General features: G+C 36.8%; 1 protein-coding gene across 1 annotated transcript in view; it reads right to left on the bottom strand.

Annotated features, from left to right (window-relative positions):
* Nucleotides 1–11,625: 11,625 nt before the first annotated feature.
* LOC120887197 (mitoregulin-like) overlaps nt 11,626–22,629 on the bottom strand; it is a 62,162-nt gene continuing 51,158 nt past the window's right edge. Inside the window, exons 14-15 of the transcript XR_013428704.1 lie at nt 17,789–18,101; nt 11,626–17,592 (exon numbers count right to left, since the gene is read on the bottom strand). The gene's annotated coding sequence lies outside the window, so the exon portion shown is untranslated. The remainder of the gene's footprint in view (nt 17,593–17,788; nt 18,102–22,629) is intronic.

Below are 22,629 nucleotides of genomic sequence, written 5' to 3'. Positions count from 1 at the left end.
AAACTGAAAATGCAATCTACCATAAAGTGTGGGATTCAATAAAAATATTGCTGAAAGGAAACTTACAGCACCAAATTCAAATGTTGAAAAAAAAAAGAAAACTCTAAAATCAATAAACTGAGGATTTACCTTAGAAAACTAGAAAAAATAAGTGTAAATTTAATATAAAAAAGAGAAAAGAAACAATAAAATTAGAGCTGAAATTAATGAAACTGAAAATAGAAAATCAACAGAGAAATAAATGAAACCAAAAGCTGTTTCTTCCTCAACTTGGTAAAATGTATAAGTAAAACCTACAACTAGCATCATCTATAAAAATGGATGATTTCCTGTAAGATTGGGAACACTGTAAAGCTTTCCTGTCTCACTATTCGTATTCTACATTTTAGTAGCAGTCCTAGTCAATGCAATAAGATAAGAAAATGAAATAACATGTATATGAATTAGGAAAAATAAATAAAATCCTATTTGTTCACAGATAATGTAATTGTCTACGTAAAACATATAGCAATGTGTTCAAAAACAAGTCTAACATACAAAAATTGATTTCTTTTCCATATACCAGCAGTGAACAATTGGAATTTGAAATTTAAGATACACTATTTATAATAACATAAAAAGTTGAAATATATAGCTGTAAATATAGCAAAGCATTATATCTGTGTAGTGAAGCCACAAAACTCTAATGAAAGAAATCAAGGATATGAATAAGTGGAAAGAAATCCCATATTCCTGGAAAGCAGTCAATGTGATTTAATTATTATTTTGTACCAAATTTAATTACAGATTCAATACAATTTAAATCAAAAGCCCAAAAAGTTATTTAATATCTATCAAACAATTGATTCTAAAGTTTATATGAAAAGACAAAAAACTTAGAATAGTCAATAAAATTATGAAAAAGAATAAAGTCAAAGGGCTAACACTTTCTGTCTTCAAGACTTATTATAAATAATCAGAATCAGTAATCATAACAGTTTGGTGTCAGTGGAAGAATAGGCAGAACCAATGAAAAGGGACAGATAACCCAGAAATAAGTCCAAAGGCACAAAAAGGAAATAATATTTTCAGAGGAACATGGCTTGCCTTTCCAACAAATGTTGTAGGAACAACAGAACTTCCACATGCCAAAAATCAAATCTGGACATATACCTCAGATTTTTCATAATAATTAATTAAAAATGGGTGATAGACCTAAATATTAAAAAGCATAATTATACATTTAGAGAAGATAGCATAGGGGGAAATCTAGAAAAAATGGGATATGTTGATAATTTTTCAGATCAGACATAAAAAGCATGTGGATGAAAGCAAATAATAATATGAACTTCATTCTTCATGAAAAATATCTTGGTGGGTACATGGAATTTAACCCAGAAGCGCTTAACTACTGAGTCGCATTCTCTGTCCTTTTTTAAATTTGTATTTTCTTGCTAAGTTGCTTAAGGACTCACAAAGTTGTTGAGGTTGGCCTTAAACTTGCAATCCTCTTGTCTCAGCCTCCAGACCCTCTGGGATTCCAGACAAGCATGAGATATCATACCTGTCCATTAACATTTTTGATATCTGCTTGGCAGTACAATTCAAAAGGGAAAAAATAAGCCAGAGATAGGACAAAAAATGTGAAAGATGTATAAAAAAATACAAAAATCTCTCAAAACTAAACAATAAGGAAATAAGCAACTCAATGTCAAAGTGGAAAAAAATCTGAATAGACACCTCATTAAAGATGAACAGATGGCAAATGAGAATATGAAAAGCTACTCAACATCATATGTTGTTTCAGAATTGCAAGTGGAAACAATGAGCTATCATTATACACCCAGAATAATGCTGAAGATTCATACAGGTGCAAAACCAGATGCTGACAATGATGTAGAGTGATAGAACTCTCATTTATTGCTGATGGGAATTCAAAATGGTACCCATCATTTAATAATGCTGAACATAGCCTTACCATGCCACCCAGACATCACACTCGTTGATATTTACCTAAATGAGTTGAAATGTCTAAATGAATTTTACTTCCACATAAAAATTTATGTGTGAATGGTTATAGGAGCATTATTTAGAAATGCCAAAAATAGGAAGTAACCAAATTGTCTTTCAATCAGTGGATGGGTAAATAAGCTGTGGTACATCCATACAATGGAATATCACCTGGCAATAAAGATAAATGAAATATCAAGCCACAGAAAGACATGAAGAAACCTTAAATGCATGCTACTAAACTAAAGTCTGTTTGTATAATTCTAACTGTATCACTTTTGGAAAAGACAGAACAGAGTGAAAGCAAAATGATCAGTGTTTGCAGGTGGTTTAGGGGAGAAGGAATGAGTGAATAGTAGGAGAACATTGGACATTTAGGGAAGTGAAACTCTTGTATGACAAACTGGCATATGCACATGATGAGATCATTGTTTGTGAAAACCCACAGTACTAGGCAACACAGGAAGTGAACCAAAATATAAGTCATGAACTTCAGTCAATAATAATGTATCAATATTAGCTGTACTATCTAATGTACTACATCAAGGCAAGATGTGAATAATAGAGGAACTATCTACAGATGGGAGAAGAGGAATTTTCTGTATGTTCTTGATTTTTCTGTAAGCTTAAAACCACTCTTGAAAGTCTTTTAATTTAAAAAATTAAATGCATACAGTTAATAAAATACCATAACATATAATTCTGAAAATCTTTATTCACAGAACTTGGGATCTGTTTTGATACCAAGGTTGTATAGATTTATGATGGGCAGCATGTTTATTAACATGTTAATTCAAGAATGACAGACAGTCATCAACTCTGTATATTCACAGCTGGGTTGTCATATGCAAATATAGAATATCGCCAACAACTCTTGCTGTTATTGTCTAGCTATTCATTTTTGAGGCTTAACAATGGCTTCATCTTCTATATTGTTCATACATATGTCACCAGATCCTCACACTCCACATAAATTCAAACTAGAACATCTGTGAGAAGCCTTAAATACCTCTCATGTCCCCATGGGAGTGAATATGACTCAGATATAAACAGACACTTTTTTTTAATATCTAGAATCCCTATCAATTCCGTAGCAACTATAAATAACCATTAATTTACAACCCTAAAACTAGTTTCTTCGATTATGCTTCATATAATTATATATATTTTAAATGCAAATATTTGTTTATAAATATTATTCAAAGAACTAATAAGTTCTTTTAAATACCAAAATATCTCACTTTCTCTAATTATGATAATTTTATTACTGGATAAATAGCATGTCACACTGTCTGCTCCTCCTTTATCCATTGTGGTGCGCTCAAATGGGAAATCTAAACATTAAAGTCTGTGGCAGATTTTCCCACTGCTTCTGTTTTTGAACATTGAATGCTAAGAAAATGCATGCTGTCTTCTGCAGTTACTGTATCTAATATCATTAAAACCACAAGTTCCTTGACATATCAAGAGATATTTATGATGGTTGAGGTAACATGTCCAATTTTATCTAATTTAATCTTCTGTGAGGTGTCATCAAACCTGGTTAACATAAAACAAGTCCTAGGTCCAGAAACCAATAACTTCATCCTTTAAAAGAATGAAATGTTTTTAAATTTAAAAAAAAAAAAGCTGGTAAGTGCCAACATTGAGTAGAATATGTTCCTAAGTGGTGCCTTTGAATGGAGATCACAGATGTTGTGAATTCTGGAGCAGTGTGGAGAATGCTGGTACCAGTCCCCTGGGAGTCCCCAGCTCTAGTGACAGATACAGAAAGATTATCATGGAAGGCCTCCTCCATGCTGATTCCTCTGATGAGTACACTGACATGCCAAGGTATTTGGAACTAATACTAAATATCCCTAATGTTCATGGGAATTGTGAACCATCCAACTCAGACAACGTCAGCTGAGCTGTTCCTTGATTGCTGCACCCTACCCCGTGGTGGGGACAAACTTCCACACACAAACTCATACCTTGTTACTTCTTCCTTCAACAGTATAGAGAGTTGACAAAATCTGTTTCTGAATTTTAACTCAAATTTCCCTTCTTGCCTGAAGCCTTCCCTCATTGCCCTAACCCAAGAACCCCCCAGACAATTTCTAACACTCCCTTCTATTTAATCTCCTTCACCTACAGCACACTTTCAACTGTCGATTTCATCAACCCGTTGATGGCTGGTTGAGTGAATTTGAATATCGTCAATTTACTATTGTTTGAAAGTCCCTGTTTTATATCAAAAACAAAAAACATTGATATCACTAAAAAAGCCATACTAATATAAATTTTAGGATTTATTTCACTCACAATTTTCTTTTAAATGACTCACATATTATCAAATAATACTGATGTTCCCCATAGTTTTGTGATCAGAGGCAGTTTTCTCATGAAAGTTGCAGTGCTTTAATGTGACATCAATGTAGTTGTAATTAGAGAAGGGTATTCTGTTTACATGTTAAAACATGATCTTGCCATAATAGGCAATTTTGCTAGAAAATTAAAAATGGATATTCTCCTTTCTGTTATCATATTCTCTATGGAAACGGTGCACGTTCAAGGCCATTGTATTCTTTTCTCCTTAGACCTGTTTGTACTGCAACGCACATGCCTTGACCCCATGGCATTGTCTGCTGAAGTTGGGACCTCAGACACAGTAAGAAATCAACTTTTGACAGAGTTTTACAATATCAATATCATACACATACTAGCATGTGAATACAAACACTTTCCAAAACAATACTTAGTGTGTGCCTATACTATAATACATCAATTTTAAAGCATAAGTTTTGAACTAGGAGTATAGATCAGTGGAAGAGCATGTATCTAGTGTAACAATGGCCCTGGGTTCAATTCTCAGAACCATAATAATAGTAATAAAAATAGCAACTACAACATTAATAACAACAAAATAAAATAAAGATAACAGAGAAAATATAGTGCCTGACTTGGTGGATCTCAGTAAACAGCAGTTGAATAAAATTGTTGAATATAGAACTCTGGGCCCATTATTTGCAGGCACACATATTTAGGTAGGAGTTTGAATGTGCATGAATTATGGAGCTCCTCATACATGCATATGGCCTGAAGCCTGATGGACAGCATCTAAGAGAGCAGATGTCACAGCATATTAACTAAGCAGATGCTCATTAAGTCTCTTGGGTCAAGGCATTGGGAATATGGCTAAGAATAAGAGAGACAAAACCTCCACCCCCCGCTGGAACTAACACTCTAGAGGAACAGCTTCTGTTTGCAAAGGTAAGAAGCATAAAATGTGAGATGGTGATGAACATTAGACAAACAATGTAAAATGGGAACAGGATGAGGACCGCGGCTTCGGTGGGGTGGCAGGCAAGGAGGGGCACAGTGAGGTGAGCACCAGGGAAAGGTGGATCTCAGACAAGACAGCATATACAAAGGCCCTGAGGCAAAAGGACACCTGGTACATTGAGGAACAACTAGGAAATCAGTCTGAGGAGGGCACTAGGAAGAAGGAGGAGAGCGACAGGTGATAAGGAAGACCATAGCATTAACTGGGGGAACATCCTACACAGCTTGAAGGGGGTTGTTATAACCTCAGAGAGAAATTGGAAACTCTCTGGAGGATTATGAGCAAAGCAATCATGTGATCTGAGGTTTGAAGAGACCCTTGCACAGAGCAAAGAAATGATTATGTGGCAGTTTCAAGTTTCCATGTGACCTGACCTAACTTGGTATATGAAGTGTGGTGAGCAGAATAATGCCCTCCAAAGATGTCTAATACATCCTCATACCCCAAAGTGGTGGACATGCTTGGGTAAGGAGAAATTAAGGTTGAGGTGGGATCACTTTGTTGATCAGCTGACCTTGAGGGAGTTATGCACATACTGAGATAGACCTCATGCTTGGTTAGCAAGGTGGGCCCAATGTCATGCCAAGGTTCCTTGTAAATGGAGAATGAGGCAGCATCTCCACTGGATTGAGGTTTGCCAGCTCTCAGGTGGGTGAAGGGGCTATAAGTTGAGGAACTGAGAAAAGCTGGGAAAGGTGATGAGACAGATTTTCCCTCAGAGCCTTCCGTAAGAGCACAGCTCTGCTCACACTTCATTTTAGTCCAGTGAGATACACGTCCAACTCCGACCTTCAGGTGTGTAAAAGAATAAGTTTGTAGCTGTAAGCCACCAAGTTTGAGACAGTTTATTAGAACAGTTATAGGAAATAAATGCATGAGATATTTCAACAAACTTGGCTCAAGAAAACGTCAGGAAGAGGTGGAGAAAGTGCTATCGGTGTCCTGAATGGGCCTTCTATTTCTCCTTAGGTGCCAGCAGGTCATGGCACCTCCCACATCTCTTCCACAGTATCTTGGTATTCCCCTTAATAATTTGCTGCAACTGACAGTTTTATTTACTTTAAGAATTCTCTCTCTCAATACCGATTCGTGAAATCCTCTCAGCACATATAAGTGTGTGTATGTGTGCACACAGGTATTGCATGTACCTTCCTATATAAACTCAAGGAGGATAAAGCCTGGAAAACACACACTCCAACTGAGAAGGAGTGGAAGTTGAATGTGCAACTTCCATTTCTTATTTTAGAGACTTTCATTCCTAATTTAGATGCTTTCTTTTTTACTTAGAAAGTGGTACATTCTTAGAAAGTGGTAGATTCACAATTTGTGCACACACCTATTTAAAGACATAAAAGTTATTTCTCAGCGTTACAACAGTGTGTGCACTCTTTTATCTCTGAGAACTAAATATGGATTCTGATTTTATTTTTATTCATGTTCAATATATATCAAAGATATTTTGCAGCCCCTACTACAGCTTGAAATGCTGGAATTTTTTTCTGCATGACCTATGCCTGGCCAGATGTCAGTGACAAGGTGGATTGTTTTGATTATGGAAGGTCAGATTTTTTTTTCTCTTGCTGTATCACAAATAAAAATGAAGATAAATCAGCAGCATATAGACTCTCAAGCTGTGTTTACTTTGTAAGTCAAAACTGACAAAAATTGGCAAGTTTCACATGATTCAATCTACTAGGCTGTTGCAGAACGGAAACCTTGGAAGTCTGTACTATGCTATTTTATGAAGCCATGTGCATGGGTGTACGCACACTGACATAGTTCTATTGCATGGTTAGCAAATGTGGAGCATTGGGTTTGATCCCCACCATCAAAACTTACACACACACAGACACACACACACACACACACACACACACATGCACAATGAAAACTTTGACATAGAACTATTATATGAAGAGAGACACTGTCACGTGTGGTCTCTGGTAATAGATCAATGGAGAGGTCTGTAAAGATGAGTGTAATTTAGGCAGCCAGCAGCAGCATAAGCAAAATGGAAAGAAAAACAGAAGCCACTGAAATGGGGCTTATCTCTTTACTCAGCAGTTGATAAAGCCTGACAAGTTAATTAAGTCACTTTTATTAAGGTTGGAATACCATGTGATACTTCAGCGATAATGCACTTAACTGATGTCGACAATATTTAAAAAAATGCTACTGAAATAATAGCAATTAAAAGTTTATACTCTAAAAGTCATTTAAACCTAGTGACCTAAATTAATAAAGTGTTTTCTATAAGGTGATATTTAAAACACTGAACTGCCCTAGAAGGGTGGCAGAGGATCAGGAATTGTTTCACACATTCAAAATATGAATGAGAATAAATATTTATAATATAATCCGAAGGTATCAATATTTAAAAGCCTTCCTTCTTTCCAAATTCTTAATGCAATTTATGTTTCGGAGATGGCGATATCTGGTTGATACATTTCTTTTCAGGTATGTTATCAGATTAAGGGTGTATGTTTATTATCTCAAACCCATTTTAACTAATTTCATTCTCAGGGTCAAAAACTTTCTGAAAATAACTGCTCTGGGATGTTCATTATTAATAATGTTCCCCTCTCGTTAATAGTTTATGGTGAGCTTCTCAGAATATTATGAGACTGTAAAAATTCTATTCCAATAAATGTGTCTATAGCAATAAATTGAATATAAGTTATAGTCTATGAGTTTCACATTGATTTGTGCCCGTTGTAACAAGTAGCCACTCATGGTCTTTTCAAGCTAGCAGATGCAGCATATGGTTGACTATTTGTGGGTGCATAAGATTCAGAAATGATCCCAATTTGGAGGAAACAAATATAAAATTAGATCTGAAAATCACTTATAGAAACATTTATTATTCCATTTCTAAACTCAGTCTGAGCAAGAAACCTCTCAATGAATGTATTTCTCCAGGAATACTTGGACTTGCATAGGAAACAAGAGCCAGTTTCATCGGCTCTGGAAGTGATTAGAGGTTAAAGTTCAGAGCGTGCAACTGAGGTTTGGAGTAGACATACACTTGGTGCATTTGTCCACCTAATAAAACCCTGATCTTATTTTCTCATTGCAATTCTGCTATACTTACTACTGAAATAGGCTTTTATATTTAAAAATGAGAAAAATCTCCTTAAATTTTAATTATGAAAACTGCAGTATCCCATTCTTACACAATCTAAATCTCCTGCATGTAATAACTCACTTCCAAATATCAGCATGAAACCCAAAAAGCTCAGGTAATGATCATCCTACCTCCACATGTGCCAATATTGAAGACAAAGCAAGATGATGGATTATTCAACACCCAGGTTTTGAGTGGCATACACCCAGCCTTAGTGAGTTGCTTTGACACCATGTGTAGTCCCAGCTCTCAAATAGGAATGTGCATTAAAAATAACAGAAGCATTTTGAGCTCTAGCATTTGACCTCTCGGCATTTCCAAGTAATGACTTGAAATTTCTAGTCCTGTGAAAAAGTGGAAATACTTGTCCTTTTAGCGATTTTGAGCATGAGTTTGCATTATGTGAACATATTAGTTAGTAGGAATAGGTATTGTGGGATCAATGATATAAAATATTTTAAATAGCTTCACATGGAGTATCTTTTTTCAGTACAGGTGTGTGATGCTAAAGCAGATAGCTTGAAAAGTACTTCACCCACAGGTGAGAAATGAGAAATTTTAAGGCCTATTGAACACAACATAATTTCACAGTGGGTCAGCACAAATTTATACAGTACAGGTGTTTCTATAATTAGAGTCCACTGGAAAAATGCACAGCATTCTACACTCAACAATGTGCAGATACAGTTCAATCTGTGCACTTTGCTGATCTCATAATAATATGCAACTTATTGAAATGTAAAATCATACATGTAAACTCCAAACTTAATTTTCTTGAAAAATGTATCTTACCTTCTCTTCTTGCATTACAAACTTTCAGATTCCTACCATATTTAAAGATGTACACTGTCTTTAAAATCATATATACATGTTTTATTGCAATTTGATGATAAATAATTTCAGATGTAAAAAAAAATGAAACATTATTTAAATAACACACTAAGCTTTTAAACACTAAGTTGTGAGATAATTATAAACTTTATTATCAAATTTGTTTTTTTGTTTTGTAAACTAGAATAAAAGAGTAATCTTTCTTCCTGGGTAGGGCCAGTCTATGCCTTTCTAAAATTCCCTCAGTAACTTTCTGAGTAATGTAAAGTTATTGAATTATTATATTTCTTCAAAACTGTACCTGCATATCAAAAGAAGATGGAATAGTCCTTTTGCTTTCGTAAGTAATTATTTGGGTTTTAAACAATGACAATGTTGATACTTCTTTGAGAAAAGCAAATTATTTTTCTTTTTTAAAGATTTTTTTAGTTGTCAATGTACCTTTATTTTATTTATTTTATGCAGTGCTGAGAATGAAACCCAGTGCCTCACAATGCTAGGCAAGCATTCTACCACTGAGCCACAACCCCAGCCCCAAGAAAGGCAAATTCTTTAGAAATAAAAGATGAAATATATCATTGTTAAATTTTTTAAAATCAAGATATGTGATAAAGGCTCCATATCTCAAAAATTATTGTATATCATATAATACAGCTCCAAATTTAGAAAACAAAATGTTTTGCGTGAAATAGCTCACCTGAATTTTTCCAATAGATTTCTTCAATATATACGACATTCACAGTTAAAACAAACAAAATAAGGGTTTAACGTGCTGTGTTTAGTATTTACTTCACAATAAATAATGGGCTAGTTTGATGTTTTTGTTTGTATGTCCAACCTGTCTCTTTCATCAGCCCCAGGCCCTTAAAAGATTTGCCCTTGGACCTTTATTGACCAATAGACTCTCCACATCTTTGCTCATCTTTATGCTGTGGAAGAAACCGTTAAACCTTCTCCCATTTGTCAGTAGGGTGTGATTCATGATGCAAACTAGAAACTTGCGGCAACATATACATTAAGCCTCATAAATTCTACAAAGAATTGTTCTAATTTTATAAAATATATTATGTATATTTTTTTAGAATAGAAACATGGAAAATTGGATCCTTTCTAATAATAAAACACAGAACTCTTTACTTGGGTAGGAACTTGGGGGTTCAAGTGCCATAGGTCTGCCCCATCATGCCTTCCTTACCTCCGTAAGTGCTAGGCTGCCTCTTCAAAGGTCATGATGTGATTTGGAAATTGTTTGTCCACCAAGAGTTTATGTTCTAGGTGTTGGGAAGTGATGCAGAATCTTAAGGCTGAGTGGGAGAGCCTTCAGTCAGTTGAAGGTGTGTCCTCAGAAGGGATGGTGGCACTCAGCCCTCTGCTGGCTTTCTGTGATGCTATGTGATCTTGTGCTCTCACAACACTCCTGCCGTGATGCTGTCGGCCATTAGGTCCTCACCAGTGGCTACACCAATGTGGCTGCCTAATCATGGGTTTTCAATCCTCTAAAATGGGACAAACCCCTTTTATTAATAAGTATCCTGCCTTGGACATTTTGTTATAGTAATGAAAAAGGGAATAATGCAGGTGAGAATATAGGGACAGAAACAGCCTCTACTCCAAGTCTTCTTCTGCCACCTTTGGCTAATAGATCTGAAGGATAACTGCAAACAAGGGATGCAATCTTTCCAAGAAAACCTAACGTATCCCTTCTCTCTTCCCCAACTATACTTATTCATGAGATTAAATAATTTTTATGAGTTATTTTCTCTTTACACTTGTTCTCTTCATGCTTGCTTTTCCTTCCTCTCTTTCTCTCCCCTCAAGTTAGTACAGCAAGAAAATATTCACATTATCACTGAATTTAGTGTCTAAAAGCATTTTCTGTAAATATATACATTCTCTAAATATATGTATAATATATATATATATGTATATATATTATATAATGAAATAATGAAACATATGTCCATGACAAAAACATGATTCTAAACAATAAAGAGTGGCATTCAAAGCAGTGAACAGTGCCATTTTTCTGCCCTTTAACCACAAAAGACATTGATAAAGCCACTATTAAACTGAATTTAATTAAAGTGCCAAAGCCTACTCTGGAACTGGTGTAACTTTTCAATCCACGAATGGATTTCCAATATCATCAAAGAGGAGTTGAGGACTTCACACACATGGGCCGTCTTGCAGAAGCTTCAGAAAGGAAGGGGTTAACCAATCAAAAGCTGAAGGTCCCTGGACCCCTGCACCCCGACTTCCAACTTACACAAACAGTTGAGGTGCTCAGAAAGGAATGTGTGGACACCATCTCTCTGTCAGCTACTTGAAGGAACAAAGGCAACACGGGTTTCCATAGTGATACTTCTAAGTAATTTATTGAATAACTTAACATTTTCCTTTTTCCCAGTTTCCTTGCAAGTACTTTGAAACATCTCTTCTTGTTAACTTTCAAATTAACTTTTGCCAAACTAGAAACATCTCTATCAAAGTGGAAACCGGGCATTGGTGCATGCAGATTTGGTTTATAAATGATGTTAGAAATATATGAACAACTGGAATTGAAAAATCCCCATTTTATAATTTTCTCATATCTCTTCTGAAATAAGAAGTGATCCCGTGATGGTTCTATGCTTAGCAAGGATATGTTGTGAAAGGTTAATTAAAATTTATTCTGCAGTTAGAAAATTTTAAGAAAGCATAACAGATTTGGTTAGTATTGGGAAAAAATTATGAAAATTTTTTAACATTCAGAGAAACCAAACTTGGAATCTCAAATAAACAGATTTCTATATTATCAAAATAACCTTAGTCATTCTGATAACTAGAAGACATCTTATATTTAGATACAAAAGACTGCTTAGAAGAGTTGTCTCTTAACTTATGATTAACACATGCAACAAAAAGTTGAAAGTTGTATGAAGCAGCCTTCTTCCCTCCCTCTAACAAATGCTTTTAAAGTGTATCCTTTCCTATTTTGCATTATGAAATTTTAATTTTTCTGTGCGATCCAACTGAATCTTAGATTATGCAGGATCTTCATAAAATAAATTTATTTAACATTTCCTTTTGTTATTCTTATGCAATCATGAAACTACTGCAGATGCAAATGGCCAAAAAACTTGCAGGGAAGACTATGCCTACAGGTTGCATTCTCATATGCAATATACTTATATCTATATGGCTGTACATATACCTATCGAAATCTGAGCTCAGTTACTTCCATGGCTAATAGGAAAATCATATTTCTGAAGATATTTGTTTGGTAATACAAGTGACCTGCCCATGCCAAATCTCAGGGTGGGCCTAGATTCATGGATATTTTTTGTGTGCACCTGTGTTTAAAACTGATGTTGATGTAGGAAATTGGCATCCACTTGTATAGAAAATGAAACTCTCCTCTGTCCAATTCCAAGCATGTAAGAAATGTAGCATGTTTCCATTTACCTTACTTCAAATATTGCCCATTTTTATGACTTACATAAGTCAGAACTGTGGTTTGAAATGAACCCTCAGACTGTCTCAGTTTAAAATCAAAGTGTGTCTTGGAAAGAACTAGTCTTTGGTAAGAAGATTTCTGCCCTGATAGACCCTCACAGCCAGGTGTCAGCATAAGGTATTATTGTTGTTGCTGCTATCATTTCCTAAGGGACATCACTGTGAACAAATAATTTAAACCATACTGAACCCACCTGGAAAGAAGATAAAATAGCATGTTAGCCTCAGTTGACTAATCAATCAAATTAGCTGAAATAGAGAAACCCACGCATATGAGCAGACACACCTTTTAAATTTTGTACATCAGATAACTCTTGAGCATCCACTAAGGCTAAGCAATTGTCTGTGCTCTGGGAAATCTGCATGTGAAGAGGGTCAATCTATTCCAAGTTTAAATGGATGGTATTCAAGTGAATCAAAGTTCATCAATACAGGAAGCATAAAAATAGAGTTTAGTGTGCTTTTTTAACAAACTGTGAAGGCCTTAGTTTCTTTTCATTCTAAATCCTAAAGAAATTATGAATCCTTCTCTTATGTGATCAGATTTGACTATTAGACTTTTTTCTTTTGAATACTAAGACTTCCCTAACAGTAAGATTGCACTCCTCTGATGTGACCAACTCACGCTGGCCACAAGGATGTTTTGGTAAGATTTTTAGTTTGCTCTCCATTCTGAAGCATGAAGGTTACTTTAATGTGTATATGGAACAGTTTTTGCACAATTTTGTGATTGATATTGCTAATATTTATGAAGGTAATAAAATTTAATTATTTCTATTTTGAAGGGGAAACTTTTTACTGTAATCTACCTTTAAAGTATATCTTTTTCTCTATAATATATCAGTGATAATGTAAGAACAATTGGGTCTTCAACCTTGCACACTAATTGATTTACACATACATTCTTGCTTTTTTAAAAATAGGCATCTCATACTCTAAATACATGATAGACAATCTAGTAACAATTTAGCTCTTAAAACAGTCTTCTCATAAAGAATGAGGTTAGATATTTCATTTACAAATGAACTTTGGATACCATTTATTTCCTCAGTAAGATGATAAAATCCTCTTAAATCTAAATCCTTTTGTATTGGGGAACATATCCTACAGATTTAAATAGCATGTGTCACTGCTATTTTTGTTCTATTAGTAATATTTAGACAGATTTGGTCCATTTAAATCTAAACAGGAAGAATATTAAGATAATTTAGTGGACAAAATACTTGTACAGCACAATCTCTTTTTCAAATAGTAGTTTATATGCACCTGTGTGTACCTGTGTGTATGGAGGGAGAAGGGACTGGAGAGTTTATGAGAGGGGGTGGGGGGGAAGATGTTGAGACAGCAAGAGAGGGGGTGAATATTTTGCAGAAAACTAAGCAAGACAAAAAGAAATATGTAGTTACATTTCTTAGCAAGGGAAGTAACTTATTTTTAGAATGCAAGGTTCACAGAAGCTGAGTCTGGGGGCATTATTATTTATGTTCTCTGAGCCCTGGCTTTTTCTCTAAGTATACAGGCTAAAAGATGGGTCTTTGATAAGTAATATTTAAAATTGATTCTATTTCATTGTTGCACACAAGATCCTGCAAATTCCTTAATTCACTGTACAATCTAATTACAGCTTGATTTCTCAGTGGGGAAATATATTACCCTATCTTCTCAAGTTACTTTTTGATTATTATCTTCTGTGGCTACCTGCAGCACTGGATTACAGCCCAGCCATTTCTTTCTTTCTTTTCAGTCCTCTCTGCATTGGACCCTGAGTACTGCAGCCGATTTGATCATATAGCATTTTATATTGATTATGGAGACTGTCAAAGAGAATCTAACACTTGGGCCTGGATGCTGTAGATAACATTTCCCAGCATGTATTCCCAATAATGTGGGTTGAGTTGTTGTTAGTTATTAAAGTTTCAAGGAAGGTTTCATATTTAAAACTCATTGGGTGTAGAACCATATGATAATTAGAGAAAAGAAAAACAGCAAGATTCTGCATCTGATCTTTTCCTGAAATATTTTTCACAGATAATTATCATCATCAAAAAAAATATATTTAAGCTCTATAGGTTCTGTGTTGAGTGCTGTTTAGAATTTGTGTGTGTGTGACAAATCCTCTGTGTTTTCCTAAGAATACTGGTAAATGTTGATGTGGGTGATGGCAAAGGAAATACTACGGGGGTCACTGTCTCAGAGAGGAGACTGAGTCATTCTAAGCATAGGGGAAAATAAGTGAACGATCACGATGTTGCTTGTGTTTCTGCTGTCCCCCAACACACACACTTTTTTTTTTTTAATTATCTCAGGGCAATTCCTTTCCACTACTGTCTCTGTTTTCTGGTCTGTCTCTCCTCTTCTTGCACCTCCCCTCTATAAACCCAGTTACACACTTCCAAGGCCTCTGTACCCAGCAAGTCTTTGCAGAAATGGGCTTTCCTAGCACAAGGTGCTAGTTGTTCCTGCTGGCTGCTCCCACTTCCTGCATCCTTTGCATCTGTCTTTGGATCCTCTCATGCTCTGCTCACTTGGGAAGGCCAAGGTTTCGGCCACGGGCAAGACTCACATAATCACAGCAGTGAAGCCATGGTCTAAGCCCCCAGTAAGAAGCCCTGAGATGGGTGTGGAGGACCTCTGTGGCCCCTGCCACCTGCAGACCGCCACCTGCTCCCTCTCTGGTGACTCCTCAATCCTGTGCCAGAATCAGGTGGGGTCATGGGCCACAGCGACTTCCTGGTTTCCAAGGTTTCCAATTACTCAGGGGTATCTTTATCATAAAGCTACTGTTTTCCTTTTTAAATTAAATTTGCTACCTTTATTTTCGGAGTTAATGGCTGGTGATCAATGTGGCTGTGCTTTTGAGGAGGGCTTTTTTTTCTTCTCAGTTAAAGATAGAAAACTAAATGTAGATCAATTTTATAGACTCTGGGTCACATCGATTTTAGATACGAATTTTAAAAATTAATCCTAATTCTGTAAAGCTGCTTTGCACAGATTTGAGCAATAAAATTTAGTTCTGAATACAGACTTTAACTTCACGAGATTCATCACATTTTTCCAGAATGAGAATTCTTGTTCTGACAGACTGAAACCTTTCATAGATGCTTTGAGGAAATTTTTAATTCATATTTTAATAAAAAAAGGCTTTGGTTAAAAAAAATTCAGAATTTCTGTATTAATCTCTTTGAAATGCATATAGAGACCCGAGTTCAAGTTTATTCTTACCATTCTTTTGGCCAAAACTTTAAGAAGTAGAGTATGTACTTTTTAAGTTCTGAAATTTTATTGAATTTTTGACCAGAAATGTGAAAAACAGTCAATAGCTACACAATTAAAAGAAGCTACCAGGGGGAAAAAAATAGAAAAAAAAAACCCTAAAGAGGTCCAAAGTTGATTCAATATCCCAATCCATGTAAGATCACAGGGGAGTTGAATATCAAATGAGTCAACTAGCTATTCTAACAAAAAGGGGGATGTTTGGGAAATGTTCGTCTTCTGTTTATTAAAGTTCCCAACCATGTTGTATATCGCATGAGAAGCCCTGCTAAGTGTGACTTGGGTCTGAAGAATTGTGAAGGCCATAACTCTTTAGCTTTCTCTCTGAACGATATCTAAGGCTGCTTCTTATCTTATTCCACATACAAGTGGAAGCTTTTTGCTTTCTTTCAACAAAAGTATTTTCAATATTACAAATGTAGGTAGGGAAAAACATCCTCTTCCTTCATAAGGACTTTCACGGACAACATTTCATTGTATGCATTAAATCTGTGTTAAAACACAGTCACCCAATGTTAACTCAAAACTGCAGTGAGGCGACTTCAAGATTCACCAGCATATTTTCTTTTAATAAAGACACCCAGATTTTTGAATTTCTGACTCCAAATGATTCCAAGTATTTTTTTTCACTTTCACTTATTTTGATAAAGGACCTTCCTTTTCTATAGCTAGTACCATCAAAATGCATTGGTCTCCTCCACACCCCGAACCAAAGAAATAAACAATATTCATGTAGGGGGAATATAGCTTAAGCCATTCACAGAGTATACAAACATTTATGGTACAAAACCTGCAACATGAGTTTTTTGTTAAATTTTAACAGTGTTTTCTCAAATCTTCAAAGCTCGCCTTGATGGTTTGCTAAAGTAATTGAGCCACTCTTGGGTTGTTTTATATAGGACATCTTATCTTTCTTTCATTACCCAGGCTGTGGCTTCTTTTCTATTCCCATGAAATCCATGTACACACTTTAGAAGCCCTCCTGAACAAGCTCGCTTCTAAGTTTCACAGAGCCCTTAGCACAATTTGAATACGAAAGAGATACTGAATAAAAAGCTTTAATCTCTTGTCTGTTATACTGCTTTCTTGCCGCGCTTCATCTCCTCCTCTTCCAAGGGCTTTTCTGTGTGAGTAAACTGCACACTTTTCTTTTTTAAGTTTAGTGTAATGTTCAAGAAGATGCATTCGGGAGCCTGAGACCCGGGAAGCAAGCTCCTGTAAATCTCCTCTGTCAAAATGTAGCTACATTGGTGCTGCCTCGCCTTCTGTTGAAGGCTTTTGCAGGTAAAAGATTAGTAAAAGAGCTCTCCCTGAACAAAAATCATTCAATCAGCAGAATGTACAGAGTATCAAATGTGCCCCCCACCTCAAATACTGTGGGGCTCTCTCCTCCAATACCTCTTCCCCTCCGTGAGCTGGAACTGGTTGAAAGGGTTTTTCTGTTCTCTGGTCTCTTGTCAATTTGAATGCCAGGAAATGAGCCCCCTTTGTAAGATGAATTAATAGCAGGAGCGGATCGCCCGAGCCCAATCGCCACGCCACGGAGCTGTAATTGCTACTTTGTGGAAAGGAAAGAAAAAGAAAAAAAAAAAAAAGTATAAGGAGAGTTCTTTGAACTGGAGGTCTCAGTGCACTGGATTAAGGCAAGAAGCAAGGAGGCCTTTGAAGTTTTCTAAGAGGTTTTGGAAGGGGAAAAAGTTGGGTGGCAAATGGGGGTTGGCAACATCAAAAGCGCTCTCACCGCTCCTCACCTGCTTGGCTTGGAAGGGTCTGCAGGCTGCAGGGCAGCAGTGCAGGTCCAGCAGCCAGCTGGGATGGCGGTGGGTGGCTGCTTCCTTGGGCTGCTGACATACAGCCATACACCCCTGCAGCGCTGCTGCCAGGAGCCGGCCTCCCGGTTTAGAGGTGCTGGTTCTCAGAATCTGCTCTCAGCAGCACAGGCAGGGTGAACACACACGGGGCAGAAATGCCTCCGGTGGATTTCTCCCCTTCTTGTCGCCACTCTTCCTTCATGCATCTTCAAAGATGTTTTAAAAAGTTTTCTCTGCTTTTCACTTAACAATCCTGTATGGATAAGAGGGGGAAATGGGTGAGATTCTTACAGAAAATACATCCGTCCCCTGCCTGGAAATAAGAAATTAGCAGATGCCATTCCTTCTCAACAGGGGCAATAGCGCCCCCAAGGGGGTGAAACTGATTCTTGGGGGTAGAGGGCGGATGTGAAAAATGCTAGGTCTTAGGACCATTTATGGCTCTCTAAAGAACTAGAGTACAGCGAAGGTACACTGTCATAGAAAAGAAAATTAGAAAAAAAAAAAAAACACCTGCTGACAAAGGTTCCTTAGGGGTTGTTGTAACAAAAATACAGTAAATAAACTCAGGATCACTGGTGAATGCAGATTTTTAAAGCATAGCAAGAATTTCTTGCTATTTCATATGAATTGGCCAGAAGTTAACTGGAGCATATGCATTTCATTTTTGACTCCATGTGGAATGTATCTGAGCTCAATATTCTTTATACCTCCACGTCTTATATTAGCTGTTTATTGTTATTATTTTATTAACCTTGTCAGATTGGTAGAATAAGACCCACAAACTTTCACTGAGAAACTTGAATAGGTATCAGTTCAATCCTCACTATCAAAATGTGTCTATAAGCTCAGATTTTATAACTGAGTTTTTGGAAAATAATCAAATTGATTTGAATTTTTGATTGTGCATTTTTTTTACTATCTTGTGAAATACTAGACTTGGAACTTTTAAAATGACCCAGAAGGGCTATATGTTTTACTAGTATAATTTTCACCATCCCTTCAAGCTTTGTTGCATACTTTTTCTGAGGCTAATATGGATAGGTATTAATTTCAAATAATAAGCAATAGTTAATGAGAGGAGTCATCAGAAAATTAAAATTGCCTTGATATCTATTGGCTAATAGGATTGTTTTAGAACTGTTAGGAATTAAAATTCAAGGGTTTTGTTTTCATTCCAAATTTTTCTTCCAAGATAAATATATAAAGTTTTAATGTAACCAAATGTGTGCATATTTTACAGACATAGTTTAATAATGAGAAAAATCTTGAGTTCCTGTGTTTTGAAACTATAACAATGCTACTTTTTTTTTCCCCATGTACTGACAAGGAATGTTTAAAAATCAGGAGCCAATACCAGTCTGGGCCCAAGAAACGAGAAATTTCTCTAGGCCTCCTCTGCAGCTGAACATCACCATTTAGAGTTTCCCTTCCTCAATGACCTGAGTAAAGAAGTGCCAGAGGCTGGGATGAGAGAGAGAGAGAGAGAGAGAGAGAGAGAGAGAGAGAGAGACACCAAGATGTGTAGTAGATGTGTCCTCTCTTTCCTCTTTTCCAATGCATTTGGAGTACAGAAAGATATTCCATACAGTGTCAGTCCCAGCAAAGAGGGCTGGTGACATTTCAGGACTTCCTTTTCATTGACACCCAATACCAATTCACACCGCACAAGCAGGTTGGCCTAGCCTAGCCTTCAGCCCACAGTGAGCAATCAATAAACACTGTTGACTGACCTCATGGGTGCACCCAACCCTCAGCCTGTGGACTCTGCAGCCTCATTACAGAATCACCTTGGGGGACCTGCCATTTTGAAAGTTTTACAAATATTTGTAATACACTGACTGAGTGAATGAAGTAACAGGTCATTATGAGTCCATTGCCAGAATTCCGTGTCCCCAATCCTTCCAAACTTGCACGAACACATTCTTGTTTCCAGTGAATGCTCATGCCTAATGGTTCACCTAACTTAAGAGAGATCTCTCCACTTTCTGTAGAATCAAAATTATGTACACACAGAAATATGTGCAATATAAATGACTTGAAACATGTTTGGTACAATAGAGACTGTACCCTGGTCCACTAACTGTCAAAAAGTCACATATAATAACACTCATTAAGCAAAACAGGCATATATTCAATTACCTTCCTGCTGCCAATATAGGAAGTAAAATCGTTTCCTCTTTTATTATATCAAATATCTTGGTTTATGCCATGCATGTTAAAGTTTCCCACTCCTTGAGGCTTGGAACTGCAACATTTTTAGCTATCTGGAGGATTATAATTGCGTGCACACATCAATTATGGATTGGATTCAGCATTTTCAGATAACTTCCCAAATCACAAAGACCGCACAGTGGTCTCCAGGCATTTCCAGGCCAGTTTGATTACAGGTGTAGTACAGGCAGCCTTGTTAGTTCTTTGTGATGAGGGCTTCCTTTCCCTGCTGGGTTTCCGGGAGAGGCACTGACCATTGCTTTTCACTAACAATTTCTTCCCATTCCCCAGAGATGCCTTAATGAGCCCCTCGGACATGGCCAAAGGCAATCTTGTTCTCCGGCCCAGTGAGGTGAAAAGCCAAAGCTTAACTTCCCAGGCAAGCAATAATTAATAAGGTACCTTTGATTCATCTCAATTCATTAACAAAGTTACAAGTTTGGCGGCCTTAAGAACAGTTTTGCTCTGTTGTTTCATTTACAAGTATTGAATGAAACACCCCGTGCCAAGGTATGTTAAAAAAAAAAATTAACTTACAACGAAAATAAATGAGTGTAGAATACTAATTGGGAGAAAGCAACTGACAGATACTGCAAAAGATTGATTTTAGGGAAAATGGAGAAATCTATTTTCTGTTTATTTTAAGGACAGGAAATGAATACTGATTAGAAATGTATAGGCAGTTGCGTCGTGTAGCATTTGGTAATGTTTTCACTGGATGTTTGATTTGTCTCAGTTTTTCCCAGATTTCAGTTTGGATGCCAGTTATCAGAGTTCTTTTTTTTTTTTTTTGGTCTAATAGTTTAGTTGGACTTCCTTGGCTACGTGGCTCTTAAATTGTGAGCATTTGGCCACGCCTTCCTTTGGAAAAATAATTCAAGCAAAAATGTTGTGTTGCCACAGTAGATTGCTACTCTAAGTGGGAAACATATTTCTGAGATGAGGGGATTAGTTTTCTGTTGGCTTTTATTTTTTTCCTGAGAAAATGTGGTGAATTTTTAAAAAAAATATTACTCATTTGGATTTGCAGGAATCTTCAAGTGCTGTATTTTTATGTGTTTTCTGGATATGTTCTATCCATTTATTCATTCATCTGCCTATCCATCCATAGATATTTCACCTCAAATAAAAGCAAAATTTTAAAAAATGCTATTTTAAAAAGAGGATATTTCACAGAATGAATGAGTGTTATCAGTCACTCTGGGTGCATCTTAAGCTGTCCACAGTATCGCCATCCCATCAAAGAGCAGGAGGGGGCTTCTGATTTGCGTGTGTTGTATCCTGCCTTGCTAGGACCCTGCCTCCAACAGTGAGTAAGGTTACTGTGGAAAGGGCTGGCACAGAGGCTACATCTGAGTCAAGCTGCTTCCCTAATCAGCTTTGCTGGGACAGCCACATGATAGCCTCTGTGAAGAAATTTAGAGCATAGTATGTAACCTCTCCAGGAACGGCCGACAGAGTACATGGGCTGGTGTCAAGCTATTCTAATCCTTCACAGAAATTTGGGAAATGCAGTAGTAAGGTTGTAGTGACATCTAAAGTCGGACGCTTCGACATGTGCTGTGCTCCTCAACAGCTTGCTGCTTTTCACAAATGCTTTTAATGATGGCTTCTAACAAATATCTCCTAAAACCTACACAAAGCAATTTTACTATGGATCTTCTCTTTTCTCACACTGTCTCATCTGGAGCAGGAATTTCCTTGCCATCTGTGAACATCTCTCTTGGGAACAGTATTCTCTCGATTCTATCACTACTCTAAGATTGTTTTCTCCTCTGAAACTTATACTTTTAAAAATGTTTTGGCCACATGTGTAGAGGCCAGGCCAGGCTAAAGTACTTAAACCATACATTGAAAGAGAGTTCCAAAGTCCCTGTGCCAAGATTCTGCCTTGGGGGCAAGTACACAGCTAGCTCCCTCAGTAACTCTCCCCTTCTGAGTTGCTGGGGCTAACAGGAGGGTCCAGAGGCTGTATGAGTTCGCTCCAAAGGGTAAGCCTTGGCCAAGCCACCTGCTGCTGTCATGAATAGGATAGGGCCACTCTGCCAATTGGCATATGGAAATACGCATTTGAATGTTGGGTGCCTACATTGGAACCGTGTTTCTTTTCTTCATCTGGAAATAAAATGGCCTTTTCCTAAGACTTTCCCCATAGGATCTAAGATCTGTCCCTAACTGCGGGGACTTTTTTACCTTGTCCTGGACCATCCTGCAAAAGAAGGCTGGATTTCTACCACCACCTCCGCAGCAGCCGCAGACATTGCAGTCACCTCCTCTTGATTCAGATGATCCCCTTAGGCTCTCTTCTGGAGACTGGCAAGTTTGAAATGCCTCATGCTTTGATTTGCTTTCAACCAGGTGCATCCATCCCATTGGTAAATTTGGAAGAAGGCAAGAAAATTGGACCAAGTGTACAAGGCCACAGGGTATTTGCATGCAGGTGATTCCCAGTCATACTGGAACCTGAATGTGTTTTCTTTGCTCTCCATTGAAGGGATGGGAGTTTTTCTTTTCCTTTCTCTTTCTTTTGCTTTTATTTTTAAATGGCTTTGATAAAAGACCTATAA

The sequence above is a fragment of the Ictidomys tridecemlineatus genome, chromosome 12, assembly GCF_052094955.1.
Source record: "Ictidomys tridecemlineatus isolate mIctTri1 chromosome 12, mIctTri1.hap1, whole genome shotgun sequence".
NCBI classification, from domain to species: Eukaryota; Metazoa; Chordata; class Mammalia; order Rodentia; family Sciuridae; genus Ictidomys; species Ictidomys tridecemlineatus.
This window is presented reverse-complemented; position numbering and strand designations above follow the sequence as displayed.